At 40.8% G+C, this 10,537-nt stretch overlaps 1 pseudogene; it reads left to right on the top strand.

Annotated features, from left to right (window-relative positions):
• The first annotated feature begins 5,898 nt into the window (after nt 1–5,898).
• Nucleotides 5,899–6,370, top strand: LOC147461468 (uncharacterized; annotated as a pseudogene).
• The last annotated feature ends 4,167 nt before the right edge of the window (nt 6,371–10,537 follow it).

Here is a 10,537-nt window from a genome sequence, read left to right as displayed (position 1 = left end):
CTAATTCCTCTTGATTCTTTTTATTACTACTTGTGAAAACATTAGAGCTTTTCATTGACTTGTTCCCCGAATCATTAGCATCTATGTACATGCTCTTTTCCCTGCAGGTGAAATAGATTCTCCTTTCAGGGAACTGCATATTGGCAACCATGCGGTTGAACCATGGTGTCCCTAGGATAACATACTCATGTTGGAGAGAAGAGATAAAACAAAGTCTTCTTTGTCGACGTAGCTTTGGACATGAAGCCTCAACTTCCCAATCAAGGGAGTAATGGAGACTTTATATCCCTTAAAAGCTCCATCGGCAGTTACAGTATCTCCCATCTCAAAAGCTTGAATACCCAACTTAGTAGCCAACTTCGTGGATATGAAGTTGTGAGTAGAGCCAGGGTAAAAGAGAATAAGCGAATCATGCTCCCTTACTTTTTCCCCAAGCATAGGAGAGGTATGAGCCTTTGCAATGAGTATCCTCTTTTGGAGCTTCACCCATGGAAGCTCTAGGAGTGTCATTGAGTACATTTCTTTTGGGGCAGGAATGATAACCATGTCCTTGCTCCCCACACTTAAAGCATTTATGGTCTTTATGAAAGGCCTCTAATTCTTTGGGAGAGAGCTTATTTTTACCTTTGTAAGCTCCTTTCTTCTTGGCCTTGTTGTTGGTGGTGTTGGTGTTGCCTTGGGAAGAGTTTTGAGCATTGCTCTTCTCTTTAGCTTCATTTTGATGCTTGTTTTTCATGGGCTTGAAATTTCTTCGCATCCCTTGTTGGAAATTGATCCTTGAAGCAACCATAGTGTGGTGGATGGCTTCGATGATAATGCTAGGCCGTTGTGAGTTGACATACTTAACCATTTCTTCAGGTAATATCGCACAAAATTGTTGCTTTTGTTTGGCAAAGTCTATCCTTTCAAAGACTATTGCTTTTAGATGTAAATCTCAAAACTTGTCTACATATTTGTGGATAGATTCGTTGAAGAGTAGCTTCAAACTTTGCCATTCGGTGGGCACTTTGTCCTTGGCATCGCTTTCAAGGAATTGCTTCATTATGAAAACTTGTAGTTTTTTCCATGTCTTTGGTGCTTCATCGTTGCCATGAAGGATAGCCCACCATTGATGATCACATTTCTAAAAGTGCATAGCTACATGGTGTAGCTTAGAGGACTCCGTGAAGCCCTCGTCTCCAAAGGCCGCATCAAATTGTTGGATGAAGGCCAATACTTTGTTGGTGGCACCAAAGGTGCCATCATAGGTGAGAAAAGAGATACTCTTTCCTCCCTCTTTGAATTTCTTGAGCTTTTGGGACCTTTGCCATGCAGGGTAAGTTTTGCAATGTCCTCCTCTCTTGTATTCTCTAGGAGAATAGTTGTAGCTTTCGTCGGAAGAGGAGGAAGGTGAAGAAGAAGGAGAAGAGGGTGACCTCTTTCTTGCCTTTTTCTTCCTTTTTTTCCTCTCTTCCTTTCGGAATGACGAGGAGAAGGACTATGGGTTGACCGTTTCCTCTTGGGAGGAGTTGACGATAGTTTAGACCGCCGTCTTCATGGATCCACATCTTTAGAGGAACTCAGGGATTCACTTCTTTCTCGTTCTTTGGATTCCTCCTCTCTTATGGGAGAGAGTTTTCTTTTGGGAGTCTCATCAAGAGGCCTCCTAAACTCTCTCTCTTCTTGGAGAGGAAGGGAAATCCCATAAGCACGAAGCTGTTGGGTAACTTTGGCTTGCAAAGTAGGGTTGCCCATAGCTTGACGCAACCTAGTAACAAGATAATTGATAAACATGGGAGCATCATCATTAGCACCTTCATGTGCAAAATCAAAGTTATCCATGTTCATTCTACTCTCTTGGCTATTGTCAGCCATGCTAATTATACTTATGTGTTTACTTAGTGTATCCTTTGTCAATTCAAAACCTTAGTTGCTACTCCTCTTAGCCTTTGAAAATAAGCACTTAAGTATCAACACCCACGGCTTGAATTGGTTGATTATAGAGAGTTGCGGAGTGGGTCTAACATAGAAAAATTGCCAAGGGATAGCTCCTTTTAGACTTTTTATGGCTCAATAATGGTAAAGCCGTAGGCAAGTCTAAAAAGACCCCATTATTAAGACCAAATCTCCCGAGGTGTGCACCGTATCCCACATAGTGGGCTCAACAAAACCGATAACAGATCACAATTTGACATACCCTAATTTAATTAACAAAATCAACCATTAATAGGCTACTTAAGGACCTCTCTTCTTAAGCAAGAAAAGAGAAAACAAACGCTCTGATACCAATGTAATAGAATGGCCTATGAACTTTGAAAATAGCAGAATCAAGAGAATTTAAGTGAGCATTTTTGTGAGATCACTTTGAGAACATAGAGGGTGAACTTAATTGATGATAACAACATAAACATAGTACTTAATTAACTTGGCATGAACCATACTTTTGCAAGAGAGAGAGAGTATTAGAGAACATGATAATAGTTGAGGACCGGATTTACTTGGAGCCGGTCCCCCCTCCAAAATGCGTTTGTATTATAGATTCTCCCATCAAGAGAGACTTGGTACAATACAATCTTTGTGTTCCTTGTGACCTTGGTGATGCTATGAAGATGGAAAGCTTCATGCATTACGATCATAACATAAACTTTGTAAAAAGCATTAACTATCACAAGCCTCAGTCCCAAGGCCTCAAACACCTTCGAAGGTGGAGAGAGCTAGCGGAGAATGAGGGTAGGGAAGAGGAAGAAGAATCATTCATATGAGAAAGAAATAGTTCCTCACTTATCGTCACTCTTCTTGCTTAGCATAGCATAATAGAATAGTAATGAAGATGAAGAAGATGACAAATTTAAGCATTGAAGCATGGCTCTTGGTTGGATTTGCATTCAATAGCCAAGAGTGTTGGTGTAGGCTCTCCACTTCTCAACAAGCTTGGAGAAGGTGATGGAGCTCTTGCACTTTTCACTCAACACAATGAGAGAGTGTGTGTTTGTGTGGGAGAGTATACCCCCCTCTCTTGCTTGGTCCACCTCTCTCTCTCTCTCTCTCTCTCTCTCTCTCTCTCTCTTGTATTATTTAATTATAGCATTTGGACATGTGTCCTCTTTTTCCTCTTTAAGAGAAAGAACCTAATTATTTATTTTTATGCATATAGATTCTCGTTAACCTATCCAATAGGATTCAAGCACATCATGAGGGCCCAAATGGGGGAAAATTTAACATGTATCTTTTATGCTTCTTGAGTCTTTTGGTTTGAATTGATCACTTCAAGCACTTAGTCAATTAAGCATGGAAACCATTTAGGGTAGAGGAGCCAGTAAAAAGGCGGATACCAGTTTAAAAGAAATCTTTAGATCCACCTTTACATATTTAAATAGGTTAACCTGGACCAATTTTGGGACAAATTCAAAACGTGTTACTTTTGGTAAAAAGGGTCTTCTCACTCTCTACACTACGTTTCTTTCCTTTGAAATTTGGCGCCTAACCATTCCCGCCCTTGGCTCCAAGCCTACACAAACACACAACCAATCTCAGCAATCATTAACCACACTTTCAAGACCCGAACAAAGCATGATCTTACAAAAACACATCACAAAATTGACAACAGTTTTCATCATTTTTTAGCGCACGCTTACACTCCCAGTAGAGATTACAGACAATAAACAACAGTCGACCAATAGGAAGCTGACTCTAGGATTGCATCCTATAGTCCAGATTGCATCAATGCATCAATGGATCACAGCAAACCATTGTAAACTAAAATAAAATATTTACTTCAAACTCATGCGCAAAACAATTTCACCCTGCCATCGTGCTAGTGCTATTCCTAACCCACTCAGAAATTGAGAACTTTCAGCCCCATTGCTTTCCCTACAACATTTGGCCAGCTCTTCACTTGGCTTTGAGTTTGTTTGCACAAGTATAATAAACATAAGTAGAAACCACTCTATCAGCTTACTATTCACTTTTGCAACACACAACCCCACCTCACCACCTTCTGTCTGTACCACTCATCCAACTCACCTTCATTTGCAATCTACAATAAACATATTTACATCCAAGTCCCAATCCATGTTCAACCATTTTGAAAGTCCATACATGCTTTGAAGACGGATAAAACCAGCATACATTAATGGCTTCGGAGGCTCCATGCAAGTGTAAGGCATGTTTGTTGGAAAGGAATCCTCAACTAGCTGACCTTTTGTGTACTTCTATTCTTGTGCACCGACATGGAGGCCGCGTGTGTTGTTGTGATTGAGTGCACGTAGCCTCCCCAATTCTATGCAGGAACCCAAAAAAGACTCCATTCACAATACCAAAGCCAGTTGTTGAACCACCAAAGCCAACTACTACAACAGCCATACCTCGCAAGCGAGTTGCAAGCCCTCCGAAGGCTATTGCACCACCCATCCCAAAGAAGAAATTTTCAATTAAGGCATACAAAAATCTTCTCAAACAGTACGAAGATTGGACCTCCAATTACAAGTAATTTTCTTTACCTTAGGTTTGCTTTCAAGGTCTTCCGCCAAATGCTTGATACTTCTCTTAAGAGTGTTCAAATTTGAATGCAGACAATGGTGAGGAGTTCAAGAGAAAGTAAAGTTAACAGAGGGAGATATGCTTCGACAAACAAATGCATGGCCTTATCGCCTCCCTCACAAATAGCACACTACAATAAGAAGAAAAGATATGGAACTAGATTAGCACAAAAGCCTACTCTTGCTTCTCTAACAAGAACTACTTTTCCAAAAAAAACTCCTCAACAAACTAGTAGTCCTATTTCTACTGAAGAAGTAATCATCAATCAATCCAATGAAAGTCCTCAGGTGCAACCAAAGTCACGCCCAAAGCTGTCATGGAATGAGGAGGACATGGCCAAAGCACTCCATGCTCATGAACAACGCCTCTCTTTGCACAAGTGTCCGATGCAATTTGGGATGAGCAAATCTGCAATAACAAATTGGGAAGAGGGGCAAACATACAAGAGGAAAAGGGGCCCTTCCACCATGCTCACAACTGAAGAAGAAGAGGCACTCTTAGAATGGATTTTTCTCAAATGCAACTCAGGATATGGAGTTTCGGTTGTGGATGTCAAGCTTAAGGTGGCAAAAATCTATCAAACAAGACATACACTTTTTAGCAACGGCATTCCCAGCAAAGAGCTACAAGGTTCAGGCCAGAGATTGTGAAGACTCTTTATGACAATCTTCAAAAAAAGCTATATTCACAAAACAGCTATCCAGCCACGAATATTTGGAATGCCGATGAGACCAGCTTTCAAGGCTCACAGGACAAGGGGATGAAGGTTCTAGCAAAGAGAGGAACAAGATCAGTGTACGGATTAATGTCTGACTCAAGAGAGTGGATGATAGTGTTATGTTGCATAAATGCACCTGGCTTCACAATCCCTTTCTACTACATATTCAAAGGTATCTGAATCAACAACAACTACATTGAAGATTGTGAAGAAGGGGCAGCCATGGCAATGCAAAAAAAGGCTTGGATGACAGGGGAATTATTCCAAGCATGGATACAGCATTTCAAGAATTCTATCATGCAAAATATGGGTTTTGAACATCGACATCTTCTAATTCTAGATGGACATGGTAGTCACGTGTCTCTAGAGGTTGTGGCCAAAGCTCATGACAATGGCATAAATATCGCTACATTGCCTGCACACACCTCACACAAGTTGCAGCCCTTAGATATTTTAGTATTCAAGTCTTTGAAGGCCAATTTTCATAAGGAGAGGACAATATGGCAGCAAAGAACAGCCTCTGCTCAAGCAAGCAAGAGAGAGCTCGCTGCAATCGTATCAAAAGCCTTACATTTATCTTTAATAGAGAAAAATATCAGGCAGCAGGCTTTTGAGCTACGGGGATATGGCCACTTAATTCATCAGCCATTAAGTTCGACAACATGCCGTGCAAATATATAAATTTAGTGGAAGAAACACGCAATCACATAGACGACAATCTCTCTCAAGTCCCTGCAACTCCATTGATGGGAGAAATAGAGAATGAAGCCGCCTTCGCTTTGAACTTTATGGAAAATCAAATGGAAGATGAACTTTTCAATGGCAACACTACATCAATTTAACCCCAACAAAGCACCCTTCTGCAGCCTATGAGTTTCATGGAATTATTACAAGGAGGCAGGTGTCAACAAGATGATCAACTGCAGGATGTTCATTGCAATGGAGAAGATGCCAGCAATAGGTCATCACAAGAACAATGCGTGCAACAACAAGGACTAGATCACAATGAGGAGAACATCAATCCAGAATTTTTTACTGTCCCGCACACACTACATAATTTTGAGCAGGCTAGAATTATTGATCTACTACAAGTGCCAGTCATTCACAAAGGCTTCTATTAGAAGAGCACCTTGAGAGGCATTTGTGGATTACACCAATAGTTTAATCCTCACCTCTACGCAATAATACATAGAAACTATGAAGGCCAAGAACCAAAAGAATAAGGAGATTGCAAAGGCAAAGGAGCATAAAAAGGTAGAGAAATAGAAAAAGAGAGCTCATATGCTGGTAGAAAATGAAGCCCGTGTGCAACAAAGGCAAGATGTTGTTCAAGCAAGAGACTCAAGAAAAGAGTGGGAAGCTCAACAACAACGCTTTGAAAGACAAATGCGAGCAGTATTTTGGGAGCAAGGCTCACTTGAAGGATTATATTTAAAGCCTTTACACATAGATCTACCCTTTCATGCATTTGCACACAAACAACACATGGAGAAACTGTGTAGATCTTGCAAGCAAGCCACACAAGTGATATGTGTATAATCCTTTTGGTACCGCCGATTACCTTACTTTTTGTCTCAACACTATGTACTGTAATACCTCTATTAACCTTTTTGGTCCTACATTAGGTTTCCTTTTAGTTGCAACCATTTTGGTTCCAGCCAACGCTAATGTAATGTAGAATCACACCATAATACCTCTCCGAGATTTCAGCATTTTGGCTTCATCTTTTACACTGTCAACCAGCATTAAGTTACAAATTTGATGAATCCATTTTTGTACCAGCCAAGATTAAGTTACAGATCTAATGCATCCATTTCTCTTCCAGCCATCATTAAGCTACATATCTCATACATCCATTTTTGTAACTTAAGCTTTTTCCATTCTACTTTATGTTACCATTTAAAAACAGCTTGAAACCGACAATCACAAAGTTGTCCTTTTGGTACAAAAAAACCAGGTCAAAGGTTCTCGTAATAGTTTCAAGATATAATCCCATCACAAAGATCAAAAGGACTATGTAGGACCAATATCCCTGTCAATTTTGGATAAAATTCCTTATGCAAGCAACATTACAGTTATCAGAAAAAATCTTTTATACATGCTTCAATGTTATACTAAAATGTTGAAGTACAGACAGAAAGATTCTTAATGATTGCTGAGTGAGATTTAATAAATCTCACCATGTTTGAAAGCCATCGTCAAGGGTCAAGGCTAGTAAGTGTTCTACCGTACCATTTGACAACCTCCGAAACGGTTACACATCCAATGATAGTGAGAAAAGGTGGATGGGAAATGAAAACAATCATTACATTTCTCAAAGCTGAAGATCTTACTTACTCTATGCTCTAGCTCCATCATCCTGATCTTGAGTAATCACATGACTTGATTAGATTTAGAGGGTATAAGATCAAACTCCTCAGAGTTCATGCGTACAACATCCTCTATTGCCACAACAAAAAGCTCTTTAACCCTGGTTGAACCTTTCCTCCTTTGTTATTGCTCAACTCTTTTGACTCGCTTGGCCTGCACGAACTGACCCTTTCCATTTCTTCTTATTCCTCGTCTACTACTCTGATTCCTAGCTGAGGCCTTTTATGATTTGGTTCAACCTCGTGCATCAAGACCACATGCTAAAACGCAAAGTTTTTAGAATCATCTGAGCCGCGTTCATCTTCATCTTCTTCCTCAACCACAAGTATTGGATACCTACAAGAAGACGAGTACATGCTCACCATATCCATATGATCATCTGAGTCCAGTGAAGATGCTCTTGAATGCATGAGACCAAAGCTGCTTGTCACATCATCCTCCACATCAAAATCCCCAACACTATAAGCGAACACTTTACCATCATCAGCTTTAGGACAGGAGATGGAGCAAAGAGCATTTTGAGATGATAATGCACATGATGAAAGGTATCGATTCTTGAGGGAAAAGAAATCGGTTGTAAGGGCATGGCTCTCATGTTGAGAGAGGTCCTACAAAGCTGGCTTAAGCTCCTCTTCGACTCCAAGCAAGGCCCCATTCTTATTGTCACTATTAGAGAGTCGGTGTGGCAAGACATCCATGAGGTCCAGTCCTTCCAAGTGCAAGGGGGGCTGAAATGTGCAACCTTGTGAGAGCAGAGCATGGCAATTCATGGAAGAACACCATAGCTAGAGGTTGAAGGCGACGTAAGACAGCAATGAGAAGCACGTGCAAGATAGTGAGCGACAAAGTGAGATGGAACTGGAAGCTTGCTTGGCGTACACTAGCACTCGAATGATTCACTATCAATACATAGTCCTCCTCCTTGGGTGAGGTGGCATCCTTGCTCCAACACTATCGCTTTTTAATTGGTCCTGTACAAAGGCATCTCTCGTCCACACAAGGCGAGCCCAAGGGGGTAGGGTCCATCCCTTCACTCACCCCATTTGTTCTACAAAGGACTACCAAAAACCATTAATTTGGCCCCCCATATGGCCTTGCCACAGCACCAACTTAGTCCCACGTGTAGAGCAACACATGGACTGCATCCTGCGGTGCTAAATTTTCATTCTGGCCCATTTTTAGGGTTTGACTCTGGGTCCCAATTTGGGTGCCTCTAATCTGGCTCCTCTACCCTATACCTCTTGAGAGTTTATCTTTGAATTGAACACTTCAAGAACCTTAGTCATTTAAGCATGAGATCACCTCAAGCTTGGGCAAGGTTCCCACAAACACTATAAGCACTTTAGTTAGCAAGCCGACAAGCACCTCATGCTTGGGTATGATTCCCACCTCAAGGTCATCCCTAGCTTGCCTAAGGTCATTGCCTAAGGTCAAAGGATTTGTTAACACTAACTTTTGGAGGTCTTTAATGAAGCTAACCCTAAGGTATTTCAAGCTCCATTAGATGCACGTTGCTCTTTGATAGACTACCTCCTTTTGGACCCCTATTGAGATGTAACCATCTCTCCTCTTGGTCCCTTGCTGAGGTAAATCTAGAAGCACTTATCGCACATTGCTCTTTGGTAGACCGTCTCCTTTTGGACCCCTATTGAGATGCAACCATTTCTCCTTTTGTTCCCCTGTTGAGATAGGTCTAGAAGCACATATCTATATCCTAACTCTTGTTCCCCTTTTATCTTCCCATATTAAATGATTAGCTTAATATGAGAAAATCATTTGGTAAAGCTAGATATTATATTTTATGCCATCACAACTCTATTTTTGTATGGGCATAAAATTCATGCAAACTGCTTATAAAACACCAACAATGTTGGTCATGAAGGTAATCATTTTGGTTGCCTCCCATATGCACAATAGCCAATAAGTACATGCCTTCATATGCTTCCTGACGAGACGGAGCTCAACTATGGCGGCTTGAGCTCGTCAGTGGTGGATATGGCTCGATGGTGTCAGATCTCAGCTTAAGCATGTATATTCATCTTGTATATAGCTTGTTTAGCAAGCCATTGCTGAATTTTGCAGAGAAAGAGCACGATCAAAAAGTGTTGCAGCTTGTTTTTGCTGTTTTTGGCTCTCGAACCAATCTTTTTTGCATATCTAGGTCACACGGGGTTGGATGGATATGATCCAGGAGTCTAGGTTGGGGTTTTGGAATATTTTGGATGACATGGTGATGTTCATTTTCTGAAATTATGATCAAATTACAACAGGTGCAACATCAGCAAGTTTATGCCGCAATTTTGGGCCGAAAACTTATGTTTTTGGCATATATCTCACACCCGGACTCGGATATATGTGATCCAAGAGTCTACCCTGGGGTTTTGGCACGTTCTAGACGTGCTTGTTATATCATAATTTTGAAATTTTGAGTGCTGAATTTTTTGCAACATCATGTCAACAATCTAGACATATCGAGGTTTTGCAGTTTAATTCATACATTGTAGTGAGTGATGCGGTTTGCATCTTTGGATGTGTATGGAACATTGTGGTGCTATTTGAGAGAGAAGTCATCTTGTTTTGCGCATATAAGTGATGCTTTGGGATGTAACTTCTAGATCTTTACATTTGGATGTGGTTCTTTGCGCATTGTTTGACTATGTGGGGCATTTCACAGAGCGTTTTCAACACGATTTTGTGAAGTTTCATGCTATGTACCCATTTTGTGGATACCGCTTGAGCTAGGGGTAGCTCGCAGGTAGCAGATTTATAGGTTTGGAACATTTTTGGATAGGTACACGTCCATAGAGCCACTCGGTTAGGAGTAAACTGTTTTGCCAGGCTTTTGGCAATGCTATGTATGCCATTTTCTGGATCTGTTTACTGAGATACTGAGTGTCTGTCATTATGAGATTTGGTGAGATTTTTTGAGTT

Source organism: Adiantum capillus-veneris, chromosome 3 (assembly GCF_014529385.1).
Source record: "Adiantum capillus-veneris isolate H3 chromosome 3, ASM1452938v2, whole genome shotgun sequence".
Lineage (NCBI taxonomy): Eukaryota > Viridiplantae > Streptophyta > Polypodiopsida > Polypodiales > Pteridaceae > Adiantum > Adiantum capillus-veneris.
Note: the sequence above shows the minus strand (reverse complement) of the source record. Positions and strands in the feature narration are given on the sequence as shown.